Raw genomic sequence first — 14,756 nt, 5'->3', positions numbered from 1 at the left:
GCATGTAGTATGTACTCCCTGTATCCTAGTTTTTCTTCATACGTCTCTAAGTATGTGTATGATTGTTATTTAGGTCTATCTTACCCTACTTGACCAAAACCTTATTTTGGAAAGGGACTGGGTCCATCTCAATGTAATTTTGTGCTTTCAAGAGCACAAAGCAGCCTTCTTTCAGTCCTTTTTCTTCCCTCCCTGACAGTTTTCTGGATCTAAAGACATACATTTTTCTTTATTTTAATTTTTATTCTGAGAAAGAGAGAGAGAGTGTGTGTGAGTTGGGGGCACAGACAGAGAGAGAGAGAGGGAAAGAGAGAGAGAATCCTAAGCAGGCTCCACGCTCAGCACAGGGCCTGACACAGAGCTCAATCCTAACTGGGGTCATGACCTGAGCCAAAATCAAAAGTCAGATGCTCAACTGACTGAGCCACCCGGGCACCCCTAAAGACACATATGCTTTAAAATGAGAGTTGGGAGAAGTAATGGATCAGGGTGTGAGAATAAATATAATCAAACATCAAAATAGTAACAACAGACAAGTAAGCCAAAAGAAAAGATATGAATAAAGTAAAAGAGAAGTACAGCCTAGAAGAGAGAGATCTGGAAACTTAATATCCCAAGCCAGTGCCAATTATCTTTTCAGAAATTAAAAATTTGAAAAACCCACATGGGTTAAAACTTCCTTTTTGTTTCCATGTGTTAATAAAATACACTTTTTGAAATGTCGCCCACCATTCCACTTTCAAACACAAGAGTTGTTTTAAGTTCTTCATGGCTACTTAGAGTCATTCCCACCTGCATATGACTTTTTTAATAATTACAGCGGAGGTTTATTTTGTCTACTGACTGATTCACTCACCTTACCATGGACATTTTCCTGCAGTGTTTACAGTAATCACTTTAGTTAGAGCATACCATGCCACTGAATTACTACAATTCACTGACTGTTCCCTGATTTCTAACCATTTTTCTACTAATTTTTTTCTATAAAAATAAGTCTATAGTAATAGCTCGTTTTATGGTCATTTATTTTTCAAAGTCTAATATTTTTTAGGTTCCTCTTACCAGAAAGATATTGATGTGAAAGTGTGAATATTGCTATGTATCTAAATATAAACTTCAAAATGCTTTACATGAATCTTTTAAAAGCCACAAATGAGAGAGGTATAACTGTATATCAAGTTAATGGAATGTATGTAAGGAGAAAAAATATGGATTAAAGTCAGAGTAACTGGCCTAAATGCCTCTGCTCTGTAAATTAACTATCTTCCTTTCTTATCTTGTCTCTCCCTTCCCCCACCTCTCACTCTCTCTTTTTTGTCTTTTGTTGTCTGCTGTGATTGTTGACAGCCTGCAAAAGCATACCAGTCTATGTGAAATTAGCTTTCCAAAAGGCAAAATTGCTATTTGAGAAGATAACATTCAAAATGATTCCTGTGAATCAGATAGTCTATTGTGAGATGGACTGAATTATGCATTGAGTTGCCACAGATTGAATATTACTATTTCAAGAACTTTTTTTCCTCCCATACCTTATAAAATAGGAGCCAGAAAGTGGAAGGAATTAAAGGTTTCCTCTTTCTTTTCGATTTCACCCCTTCCTGTCAGCCTCCTTTCTTACCTCATTGTCTTTTCCAGTCATCTTCCTAGAGATATATATTTAAAACACAAGTAATGCATTCTAACTGTTTTGTTGATGTTTAATTGAGAGGAAGAGCTTCATCACTATAGCAAACTCATTTTGCATTTCAGAAGAACACATTAACTTTCTGCAGAAATATTTTTGCCAAAGACTTTGTTTTGATACTGCTTTAATTTTCTTTAAGCCTAATTTTCTTTCTGTATTCATTATGTAATGGAGCTTTGAAAAAAATGGCAATCTCTGTGTTTTGCCTTGAGCTAGCAAAGGATTGTTGTTGTTGCTTTTTAAGGAAGTACAATTGCTAAGAAAAATTAATGGATAATTCAGCAACAATTTTACTCCTGCAAGCATAAAGAAAAAAGAAAAAAGGCATACATGAAGAATAAAAACCTTAGAAAGTAATGGATGAATGGTTACATTGTCTATTGGAATGCCCAGTGTAAAAAAATACAGATGGTGGTGTAGATTTAAAAGGACATATAGGCACAACTTAAATATCTTTTCTTTAAATAACATAACTTTCTAGAGTATGTCCTTAGGTATTTACAGAGATTTCAATTGCATTTTAACTGATCAGTTGAAAAACTAAAAATTCTGTGATTATGAGAATGAGTGAAAGGGTAAATCAAAGGATGATTTTTAAGCTCCACCTAGTATCCTTACTCTGCTAAATTAAATAATAATGTGGACTATTTGGGAATCTTGTAGGGGAAAAAACGGATAGATATACACAAATAGTGAAAAACTCAGGCCTTCTATGTAACATTTTCTACAAAATATAAAGCATCATAAATGTTGATTGCAGGTTCAGCACAAAGGTCATAAAAACATACAGGCCATTCACCAGGTTCATCTTTTCAACCCCCCTTCATTCTAACCCCCCATCCACCCCCTTCACAGAACTTCTCAAATTGCTCCCTGATCCCTTCTAGGTCTTGGTTCCCACTGCAGCATCTATTATATGAAATGTAACTTTGTCTCCTTTTGGCCAGAGTATGATCAGAGAAATAGACTAGTAGGACATACAATTTCAGAGATTATGCTCAAAAATGTAACACGTATGCTTGTGAGGGCTGGCACAAGTTCCCAAATCCATAGGGCAGGCTATAGGAAAGGGCACGATGGAACTCTCGGGCTTAAGCTAAACCTACTGTCCACCATGGAATTTCTCTTCAAGAAAACCTCAGTTCTACTCTTAAGGTCTTTCAACAAGACTGAACCAGGCTCACCCAGATGAATTAGAATAATCTCACTTACTTAAAGTCAACTGACTATGGAATTTAATTATACTTACAAAATGCCATCACAACACCTAGATTAATGTTTGAATGAGTAACTGAAGGCAATAGCCTAGCAAGTTAAAACCTAAAATGGACAGCCACAGTCCATGCCTTGTAAACTTAGCACACATACACACCTGAAACCAAACTTAATCCTCAAATAGAGACAACATGGGGTGCCTGGGTGGCTCAATCAGTTGAGTGTCCAATGCTTGATTTCAGCTCAGGTCATGATCCCAGAGTCATGGGATTGAGCCCTGCATCAGGCTCCTTACTGAGTGTGGAGCCTGCTTAAGATTCTCTCTCTGGAGAAGATTCCCCCTCTGCCCCTTCTCTGCTTGTGCACACATGCTCTCTCTCTCTCTCTCTCAAAATAAGACAATAACAAAGTCATACTTCTACAAAACATGATTCAGGTATCTTGCATAAATCTGAAAACAGGCCAATCCTTTCCCTAGGAGAGAATGCAAAGTATTGATGTAATGCTCACTTTCTTCTTTGATATGCTTTAAATTATATACTGTGATATAAAGTTTATTATAAATACCTCTTACATGACAGGGGGATAAGAGGAAGAAGAAAATATATCTAGCAGGTGTATGTATATAAATGTGCATATATATAAACATATTTATATTAAGAAAAATACACATAACCATTACAATCCTCATTTCTGCAACTGATCACATAGTTGTAGCAGGAATTTATAACTACTTTCTCCTCTAATTCCAGTTCCATTCTTCAAGGGTCTAGGCCATTAGCAGTCCTATCTGAATTGTGCTTCAACCCTGATTTTAATCGTAGGACATGACAGCACTAGGAGATACCCTAGGGAATGTTCTGTATATCAGACATACTCTTCCTCACTTCTGTTATTCAGTAACAACCCAATTACCCCCTTGATAATCTGGATCAGTCAGCCCAGACAGTAACATTGTAATTCTCACCTTATCCTGCTAATTCAGAGGCACACAGAGCCCAACGTGGCCAGGAGGCAACCTCATCTTCCAGTTCAGTGATATTATTGTTTCATCTCCTTGTGGATACATTCTTTCTTTTCCTTTGGAACTAAGGACTCTAGACCAACAAAACCTAAGGTCATGGGAATAGGACATCAAATGTTTGTGTAATACAGAATTGAATCACTCCAATTTCCATTCTTCAATTCCTGCATCAATGAATGCTAGCTGTGGAAGAAAATTGCAACATATAATAGATGCCAATTCAGATCATATACAGACTCCTGCAGGACACTGCATAGGTCCTATAAGGTATTGCCACCTATCTGGCACTATAACAGTCTTCAGAAGACTATTTTACCATTCACTTCAGGATGATGCAAACATGATAAGACCAGTGATTTTCAGGAGCATGGGCCCATGCCACACTTTATTTTCTGTCCAGTGAATTTCTTGAATAGAAGCGATGCTGTGTGGAATACCATGGAGGTGGATAAGGCATGGTAAAAGTCCATGGGTGGTAGTTTTGACAGAAGTATTGAGTTCAGGGCAGGTAAATCATATCCAGGGTAATTGTCTATTCCAGTACGAATAAAGTACTATCTCTGTGATGGAAGCTGTCCAGAGTAATCAGTCTACCATCAGGTAGCTGGCTGATCAACTTGGGGATCCAGATGTATTCTAGAGTGCCTAGTTTTATTCTCTACTTCTGGCACAGTAGACAATCAGCAGTAGTTGTAGTCAGACACGACTTGAGTATAATTCTGTTAATAATTCTTCTTAAGACTATTGTGAAACCTCCATCCCTGCCACCATGGTCAATCGGCTCATGAGCCCAGTGGGCAATGACAGGGGGCCAGGGAAAGAGGTTGACTTACATTCAAAGAATGGGTACTTTTATCCACTTGATTTTATTTATTTTTTAATTTTTTAAATGTTTTATTATTTATTTTTGAGAGAGGGAGAGAGAGAGAGACAGAGTGCAAGTGGGGAGGGGCAGAGAGAGATGGAGACAGAATTCGAGGCAGGGTCCAGGCTCTAAGCTGTCAGCACAGAGCCTGACACAGGGCTCGAACTCATGAACCATGAGATCATGACCTGAGCCAAAGTCAGACGCTCAACAGACTGAGCCACCCAGGTACCCCACCTACTTTATTTTAAAAATCTACTGAGGTCACCATTTCAGGAGCAGTCATATAGGAGACAAGTATCTTTACATCCTTTTACCATTTATAATAATTTATGCATGTGCCTCTTCCCCAAATCTCCTTGTCACCAGTTTTCTCAGTCATGTTCCTTCTAAATCCTGACCATTTAGCTAAATTATTAACCACAGCCAATGAGCTGCTATAGACTTGTGCCTCTGGTCATTTCTCTTTACAGGCAAAACGAACCACCAGGTGTATTACTTAGAAATTCTGCTATCATGAAGGATTTCCTTTCACTATTGTCCTTTTGGGGATGTTTAGAATGTAGTCTTACAAGTATCCATGTTAGGTGATGCTTGGATGTCATGCAGAACCATCCATAAGAGAACCATTTTTCTTCTTCAGTCTCCTATTCACGGGAAACTTTCCATGAGAATAAATATTGCTGTAGACTTCAAAAGTGAAGGTAATGGAAGATGAATGAAGACCAAAGGGAATTTGAGCCACTTCTTTACACAACATACTTATGTTTTCGGGGCCTGGAGAAGCCTCATCTTGTATATACTGCTTCGATTGGACGATGCAGTACTACTTGGCATGCCCAAATTCATGGCTTGAAGGCTCAGACAATACCCGATTCATGGTTTCAACATCTATGCAAAATCTCCATACCTGCCACAATGATCACTTTGTTCATATGCTCATTGGGCACTGAGAAGAGCAGCTATGGGAAAGGGCTGACTCGTATCTCGGAAGGAGTAATCCCATACATTTGATTAGTAAAATCTGCTGAAATCATCATTTCATGGGGGGCATCTCAGGTTGCCTGCTAACTTGGAGAATTATGGATAAACATCGAACTTTCAACTAAGGCCCATAGTAAAAAGGGCTTTCTCAAATTGAAAGTAGTTATCTCTCGGGGATTATTAGGCTTCGTTCCAAAAATCTCAGGGTGATGCTACAACTAACCTAGTGATGCCTGGCATTAAACTTCCAGCATCATTGGATTTACAGGATTATATGGTCCAAGTGTTAGAGCAGTTTGCATGGCAGTCCAGACCTGTTGCACAACCTTCTCTTATTCTTGGCCTAACTCATATTGAACAGTTTTGGTCACTTGGTAAATGGTTCAAAGTAGCATAAGACAAATTAAGAATATGTTTCCAGGGGCACCTGGGTGGCTCAGTTGGTTAAGCATCTGACTCTTGGTTCCAGCTCAGGTCATGATCTCACAGTTTGTGGGTTCAAGCCTCACATTGGGCTCTGCACCGACAGTGTGGAGCTTGTTTGGTATTCTCTCTCTCTCCCTCACTGCCTCTTCCTTGCTTGCTGGCTCTCTCTTAAAAAAAAAAAAAAAAGAAAAGAAAAGAAACAAACAAACAAAAACCCTGAATATGCTTCCATATTCCATGGAGGCCTGTTAGGTTTTGCACTTTTTTTTTTTTTTTTTTTTGTGGTAGGAAAGGCCAGAAGCAGCTACTTATTCACCTTGGCAGGGATATTTCAATATTCCCACACCAATGGACCCTTAAAAATATACCTAAGATGAGAGGGCCCCGAATTTTTGTTAGATTTATTTCTCACTGTTTGACACACACTATACTTGATATATTATTTAATATGTAAATATAAACTGGGAAACCTGGGTGGTTCCATCATTTAAGTATTATACTCTTGGTTTCGGCTCCGGTCACGATCTCACAGTGTCATGAGTTGGAGTCCCACGTTGGGCTCTGCGATGGCAGTGCAGAGCCTGCTTGGGGTTCCCACTCTTTCTCCCTCTCTCTCTGTTCCCCCCAACTTGCACTGTGTCTCTCAAAATAGATAAACCAATCAGCAGAATATCAGTAGAATGGGCCAGCATAATATCTTGTGCAAGAGAAAGGCAATCAGGGTAACCCATGAGGTAAATTATGACTTAGGGCTGGAGAGTTGAGACACCTGTGAAGGACAGTGAAGGTAATGGCACTGCTTGCTACACCAGCTGAAAGCAGTACATTTGGTGGTCCTCACTAATAGATATTCAGAAAATAGCACTTGCCAGATTGATAGCTGTATACAAGTTGCAGGGATATGCTTGATCTTCCACATGTGGAACAGCAGTTGCAGCTGGGGTCTATGACCTTGTTAAGCCTATGATAACCTACTGTCACTCTCCAAGATCTGTTTTCTGCACTGGTCAAATAAGTAAATTGGGGATGGTAGGAATTTCCACATCACTTCCTTCAACTCCTTGATGAGGGCAGTCCCCGCAATCCCATGGAATGGAGCTCTACTTTTTTTCCCTAGGTAAAGCATTTCTAGTAGCTTCCACTTGGTCTTTCCCACCATAACAGATATCACTCCATAGTCTGGGAAACCAAGATGGAAATTCTGCCAGTTACTGAGTATGTCTATTGCAATTATACAGTTTGGAACTGAGGAAATAACCACAGTATATGTTTAGTAGACAACTGGACTGACCCCAAGATGGATCTGAGCTAAAAATTCCATTGATCATCTGACCTCCGTAAGCCCCTATTCTGAATGATGGACACAGTGTGTGTTGCCAGGAATTAATTTTAGTTCAAAGACAGTGTCCAGCAATTGCCAAAAGCATCATTTCCCTTTCTCCAGTACTGTCATTCTGGTAAGTCCTTTTGGAGAAAGATTAACAACAAACGCTTTGGCAATATCGCAGGGTCTTTCCTCAAGTAGAGTTTTAGGTCTGTAAACTGGCTCAAGTCTGGGAGTTGACTGAGGTGCCGTGACTCAGTGTTTCACTGATTCAAGATGGACTTCTGCGCACCTGATCTAAAACTCTTCTGCTTATGTAGTTTAAGTAAGCATTTGGCAGCCTTTCCTTTTATTTCCTTTTAAGGTCACCATATTCAACTAACCACTGCAATACCTCTCTATGAGTCAGATATTCTCACTGCTTTGACTCCACTGTCTATTAAGTTAAACATATCCACCTTATCTTTTTTGATTAAATGTCACCATCTGGCTTGTACAATTCTGAGATTACGTTATCTCCATTGTTTTTAGGAACCCAGTTAAATGGGAGCAGTTCCCACTGTAATTTATTATTTATAGACAAGAATAACCACAGGGCTTTTCAGGGATTTTAAGACCCTACTCACAAGTATTTTTCTCAGTTTCAGTGATAGGTATGTCCTTTGGACCAGGAGCCATTTTCTAATTCCTCAAGCTAAAATATGGAATCCAGAATCTCTGCTCAGTGAATCCATATCAAAAAATTCAACCTCATCCAACTGTTTGCTCTCTCCACCATGATCTCATATCCTTAGAATCTGTTTACCCATGTATTTTCCAGATTTCTGTCACTATAAATTGGAAAATTTATTGTATAACAATGAGTTTCATGGGTTATAGTTTATACCGCATCATTTGGGGTCTGCTGGAAATGGAGTTTGGCTTTAGGTCTAAAAGCACATTGTGGTCATAGGAGTAGATCTTGAGGAGATCATTGATGGCCTGCAAGTGAACTACCTCAGGTCCACCCAATAATATCCCTTACTTAAAGTCAACTAATTGCAAACTTTAATCACACATACAACGTATAGCAACAGCGAAATTAACGTTTGATTGAAAACTGGGAATTAGAGTCTAGCCAAGTTGACACTGTCCCCTTCCTCTTGATGTATTCCCCAGAGGTAGGCACCTCACCCAACCACTCAGTTCTTCTTGGAAATGTAACCACGACACGCCGTTTCTTTATAATTGCTGAAGCTACAACATACAGAGTTTGGGTGGTGAAAATGTACACTGCTTTGGGAACAGCAAAGCTTAAAATGACAAAATGCAGACGAGAGAGAGAGAGAATATAGAAATGCAAAGAGAGGTAGAGATGAATGGATCAGAAAGTGCTGGCTCTGCTTCCAGTTTTTCCTGGAAGCAGAGCTCCTATCCTTGGATTGCTAAACCCCAATATCCCTGAAATTCCTCTTTTAAGTTTATTTTAATTAGGTTTCTGTTGCTTGCAATGAAAAATATTCTAATTCTATGAAGTTTTCAAACAAACGACTTGGGTGCAAGAAGCACTATTGAAAAACCCAACACAATGAATAAAAAGCAAAGCAAGACATTTTGACAAAAAGAAAAAATAAGGGAATGCAATATGATTCAAAGCCCAGCCTCTGAAGTCAGATATAACTGCTTCAAATCATGACAGCAGTGTGACTTTTGATTCATTAATCCCCCACCAAAAAAAGGTGGGGAGTACCTCCCATGCATCAAACATCATCCTTAACATGGAGTTTTTTAGGAATACACAATCCTTACTCACATAGAGATTGATGACTATCCCATATTTACTATCCCCAGGATCCTGTGTGCAGATTGAGGCTTGATGTTAAATGTCTTAACCAAGATCACAGGTAGTAAGCATTTATGCCATCTTCACAGACATAGTAAGGACATGAAATAAGATATTACACAAAAAGTTTTTAGCACATTGCTTGTCATATAAGTTACTACTTAAATCTTAGTTAACAAGCAAATGGCCTCGTTTCTAACATTATTTTAGTTCAAGTTTTCTCTAAAGTCATTTTCAGCTTAGGCAATCATGACTCTAGATTAAAGATAAAAGATTACATAATTATGTCAGGGACTAGCAGCTGCCAACACTATTTACATACTCCTTTTTCTTCTTAATGAAAGATTTCTAATTTTATTCCAGGTGGCAATATACCCATTAAAAAATTACATTTTCAAGTTTCTCTTACAGGTTGGTATGAGTACATATTTCATTCTGGCAACTGAGATAGATGTAAAACCATTAAATGGTTCTGTTGAAGTCCCTCAATCAAATGTGGGACAGGCATTCTGTAATGGGTTTTCTTTGCTTTTCTCTCCTTCCTCTCCTCTCCTTTCTGGAAACTACTTTGAGATGGAGCTGCACAGCCATCTTGTAAACCTGCAGGAAATCACTCACTATGGATGACAGAGCAGAAAGACAGAAGCAGCTTCGGTCTTCATTGATTGCACAGAGCTACTAGGCTAACGGTCAACTGCTTACCTTTGGGGTTCTTTTATGTGAAAGAATAAATCATGTTGTGTTTCATCGTTGTAGTGTGGTGTCTATTATAATAGTAAAATGTAACTGCTACAGTAATTTTTTGGAAGTAACAAATTAAGGTTAATGTCATTAGACAAAGATTGCAAAACTCAAAGGCATAAGGACCAAATTCAGTTATGAATAGTTATCAGTATATGCCTTCTCTTCTCAGAGCTTTTCTCTCTGTAAGTCTAGCTCCAGCTTGAAAAAAGAATTTGCTTTAAAGAAGGTTACATGCACTAAGATAATATCATATATATTTTTAGGAACAAATATAAATTACTTGCTAAAAAACTGTAAGAAACTAACAAGACTAAAGAACACATGTCAATCAGAGATAAGGAATCACTTGCATCTAAAGGTTAAAGTATTTAAACCCTAAGATTTGGGAATACCCTGCTGATACTGGTATACTCCCTTGGCATTTATCTTGTCATTTAAAATGTTCACAGCTTGCAATATATTGGGCTTATTCTTCTTGCTCTATAGGAGATGGAGGCCAGTGAAGGGACTGGAGAGAGAGGCACTAACCCTCTCTGATGGCATACATGGTGTTTTGGGACCCAGGTATAGAAATAAATGTATATAAGTATATAAATAATTTTTTAAATGTGTCAATATATGTGCCAATATACTATGACATAAAAATAGAGACAGAAACAGCTTCACTTTAAGCACATAATTAATGTTCACCCTTTGCATTAAGAATGGTGTTTTACAACATTGAAATGTGAGAATTTAATTCTCCATTTCCTGCTGTTTCATCACCTTTCTTCTTCCTCCCCTTCTGCCATGACTCCTCCCCACTCCCCACATACACACACCTCCTGGAGGGTTAGCACCAATCTGAAAGTTCTGTTTCCTGGTATTCAGTGTCCTTTTTGCAAAAGTTGAAATCTTGAAAAAAAGATGAATCTATAAAACTATATCAGCTAAAACAACTTATACAGGTACATTTTAAAACTCAGATAAACTACTCCTGATCTTAAAAATCAACGTTAGGGGCACCTGGGTGCCTCAGTCAGAAGGGCAGGAAGCTCTTTTTTTTTTTTTTTTTTTAATGTTTATTTATTTTTGAGAGACAGGGAGACACAGAGAGTGAGCAGGGGAGGGGCAGAGAGAGGGAGACACAGAATCCCAAGCAGGCTCCAGGCTCTGAGCTGTCAGCACAGAGCCCAACGTGGGACTGGAACTCAGGAACCATGTGATCATTACCTGAGCCAAAGTCAGATGCTCAGCTCACTGTGCCACCCAGGTGCCCTAGAAGGGCAGGAAACTCTTGATCTCAGGGTTGGCAGTTCAAGCCCCATTTTAGACGTAGAGATTAAATCAAAATTTTTAAAAGTCAAAATTAAAGAACGAAAGCCTAAACATATACATGAAAGAGACATGTATCACATATACCAAAAAACTGGAATTTTAAAGCTGAAGTTGCCATTTTATATTCTCTTCCATGTGCTTTACCTTTTTTAACTGGTTCCACTTTGGCACTGCTAGTGTGCCTCTGGAATGGCTTTCTCACTCTTTTCTATATTGCCTCATCAGCCCACCTCCATCAGGGACTCCTCCCCTTCTCCCAACCAACCCTTCCCCCAGAACCCAGCAGTAAAAGGTCTCCCTTTTCTTAAAATTTTTTAATGTTTATTTATTATTTTTGAGAGAGAGAGAGAGAGAGAGAGAGTGCGAGTGGGGGAAGGGCAGAGAGAGAGACACAGAATCTGAAGCAGGCTTCAGGCTCTGAGCTGTGAACACAGAGCCCGAAGCGGGGCTTGAACTCACAAACTGTGAGATCAGGACCTGAGCTGAAGTCTGATGCTCAACTGACTGAGCCACCCAGGTGCCCCCCGCTACTTTTTTTTTTTTAATATTTTAAAGTTTATTTATTTTTGAGAGAGACAGAGACAGAGTATGAGTGGGGGAGGGTCAGAGAGAGAGGGAGACACAGAATCTGAAGCAGGCTCCAGGCTCTGAGCTGTCAGCACAGGGCCATGGGACTCAAACTCGAAAGGCAAGGTCATGACTTGAGCGCAATTCGGAGGCTTAACCGACTGAGCCACCCAGGCACCCCAAAGTTCTCCCTTTTCTAATGGCAAATCACAGGACTGGACACCACTAACTCCTGGGAGACAACTATTACCTAATGATTAATAAGGCAAGTCAGACTGTCTTAGTTCATTTCTCAGTCTTGAAATCTTAGTCACATTATATAAATTAAGACTCGGTTTCTTTTTCTTTTTTTTTTTTTTTTTTTGTACAATGGAGATAATAATATTCCTATCCTCTTGTGGCTGGCACAGAGCAGATATCCAGTAAATGCCAATTCCTAATTAAGTCATGTTATAGTCATGTATTTAATCTCTTAAACCAAATTAGATTGGAAACTTCTTTGAAGACAGAACACTTCTCTCAATATACATCACTTTTAAAACTTAGCATATTGCCTTACATATTGAGAGAATTCAGTATAAAATTGAGGAGTGATACATCATCAACTTAAAATATTTATTGAACATCTACAGTGTACCAGTCATTGTTCTAGGAACGGAAAACATGTTGGCATATAAAACAGGAAATAGAGAAGTCCTTTAAGCTATGCCACAAAAAAAAAAAATTAAAAACAGAAATTCATTATTGGGTTCAGATTTATCATGCCTGCTTCAGTGACACTACTCTACAAAATTTCTGCTTGAAATCTTCCACAGTATCACAAAATAGATAACCTGTCTAGTCAAAATTAAATAGGCTCTGTACTAAACTAGACCTGTCTTTGGAAAGCAAAATCCCCACACATCAGGGTCTTTAACACTGATGTAGGTCAGGGTTCTTAAGGACTGCAATGGAAGGGTAATGATGTTGAAATTTTGTTCACATAACATGCAGTAATCCATGGCAGTACAGAAGGGTTCTTGGGAGCAACCGAGGGGCTGTTTATCTAGGGCCAAGAGAATTGCCACATGAACAGGGGCATGTGTGTATTCACATGGCCAGCAACATCCCTTTAAGACACATAACTTCTTGCCCGAAAACTTTCAGCGGCTTTCCATCACAGTTCAAATGAAATCCAAATTTTACCATGGATGGTCCTTTGCTACTTCCTCAGTCTCATTCCCTACCAGTCTTCTTTGTTTTCCTCTTAAATGTAAACCCCTTCAGGGAAAGGAGGGTATTTTGTTGATTGCTCCATCCCCAGTTCCTGAAACAATGCTTAAAAAGATATATGTAGAAGGTTTTGATTCATATTTGTTAAATAATGAATGCTCAAAAAAAATAAAAATTTGTTATATCGTATAAAGGGAGGGTAATTCCTTAGGGCAGCCTACATCAGCCTACATCAGTCAATATTAATTAGCTTCAGAGCTTCAGGAACATTATGCACATTGAATTTACTTTTTTAAATGAAAGTATTGACATACAATATTATATTAGTTTTAGGTGTACAACATGATGATCTGACATTTAAATGCCTTACAAAATGATCACCGTGACCAGTCTAGTTACCATCTATCACTATACAAAGTTATTATAATATTAGCGACTATATTCCCTATGCTGTATATCATATCCCCATGACTTACTTGTTTCCTAACTGTAAGTTTGCACATTGAGTTTAATAACACTGGGCTTTAAAGAGAGGTACCTTCATGGGGGGTGGGCGGGTTGTACAGTGAGTCACTACAGAGCTTTCCACACCCTCTGCGGAGCAAGCAAATACTCTGTCTTCAATTTAAGATTGCATCCAGGAAAAGTAGATCTTTCTGGGGCTCAGACTGATCTGCCAATGTATCAAGAAGCACAGTCTGGCAGACAAGCTCTGTGAATGGATTACGGCTGGCTTCTGGCAGGGATCTATAGCCTGGTGGTATCTGAAGCTACAGGACTACCGACTATACATTTTGTTCTATCACATGGAGGTAGATTCTACTTTTCATTGCGTAAGGAAGCAGAACACATAAGAGGATCTGTGTTTTCATGCACCTCTTCTCAGTGATATAATAAACCACAATTTACAGTCCCGTTCTGGATTAGAAATACCATTTGTACAGAAAAACTCCTCTGTTTTATTGTTGTTGGGTAAGCTCTGCATCCAACGTGGGGCTCAAATTCATGAACCTGAGGTCAAGAGTTGCATGCTTCACCAACTTAGCCAGGCAGGTACCCCTTATTCACTTTTAAGAAAACTAAAAATTACCTAATTATTGTGCTGGGCAAGAGTCCTGGCACATGAAAAGCTCTCAATAGATGTTATCTAGTATTATCTCCTATATTCTCTTACATATTTCTTGTAAGAGTCTAGAGCATTTTCATTTATGACTTTTATTAGTTTATAACTGTACATTACACAGACTTCTTTTGCCCATTGCCTACTTTCTTTTTCATAGCAATTACCTTTTTAAAAAGATAGGCATTTTTAAAAAAATTATATTTTGCTTTACCAAGAAAATTGCTAAATTCTTTTCGAATCTAGAATTATGGAAGAAAGCATTAGTAGGAAAATTGTTTTATGGTTAAACTACTGATATTACCAAATTAATGTCTAAAATAAAGCACTGACACACATTTTCTACTAGCAACTTGGACACATATTTATACAGAAATCACTCTTGATATCCCTGGCCTGTTTTAGTGTCTGTCTTCTTCTCATGTATGTTGGAAAGTAACATTTATGCAGTA

The 14,756-nt window shown here is 38.5% G+C and overlaps 2 long non-coding RNA genes across 5 annotated transcripts in view; one reads left to right on the top strand and one right to left on the bottom strand.

Annotated features, from left to right (window-relative positions):
* The window catches only part of LOC122199345, a 63,618-nt gene extending 53,571 nt beyond the window's left edge, over positions 1–10,047 (top strand). For all 3 annotated transcript variants that reach the window (XR_006193486.1, XR_006193481.1, XR_006193483.1), the window contains one exon: positions 9,918–10,047. This is a non-coding gene — a long non-coding RNA (uncharacterized LOC122199345). The remainder of the gene's footprint in view (positions 1–9,917) is intronic.
* The window catches only part of LOC122199341, a 166,160-nt gene that overhangs the window by 66,124 nt on the left and 85,280 nt on the right, over positions 1–14,756 (bottom strand). The gene's annotated exons all lie outside the window — the stretch shown is intronic.

This window comes from Panthera leo, chromosome A1, assembly GCF_018350215.1.
Source record: "Panthera leo isolate Ple1 chromosome A1, P.leo_Ple1_pat1.1, whole genome shotgun sequence".
In the NCBI taxonomy this organism is placed as follows: Eukaryota; Metazoa; Chordata; class Mammalia; order Carnivora; family Felidae; genus Panthera; species Panthera leo.
This window is presented reverse-complemented; position numbering and strand designations above follow the sequence as displayed.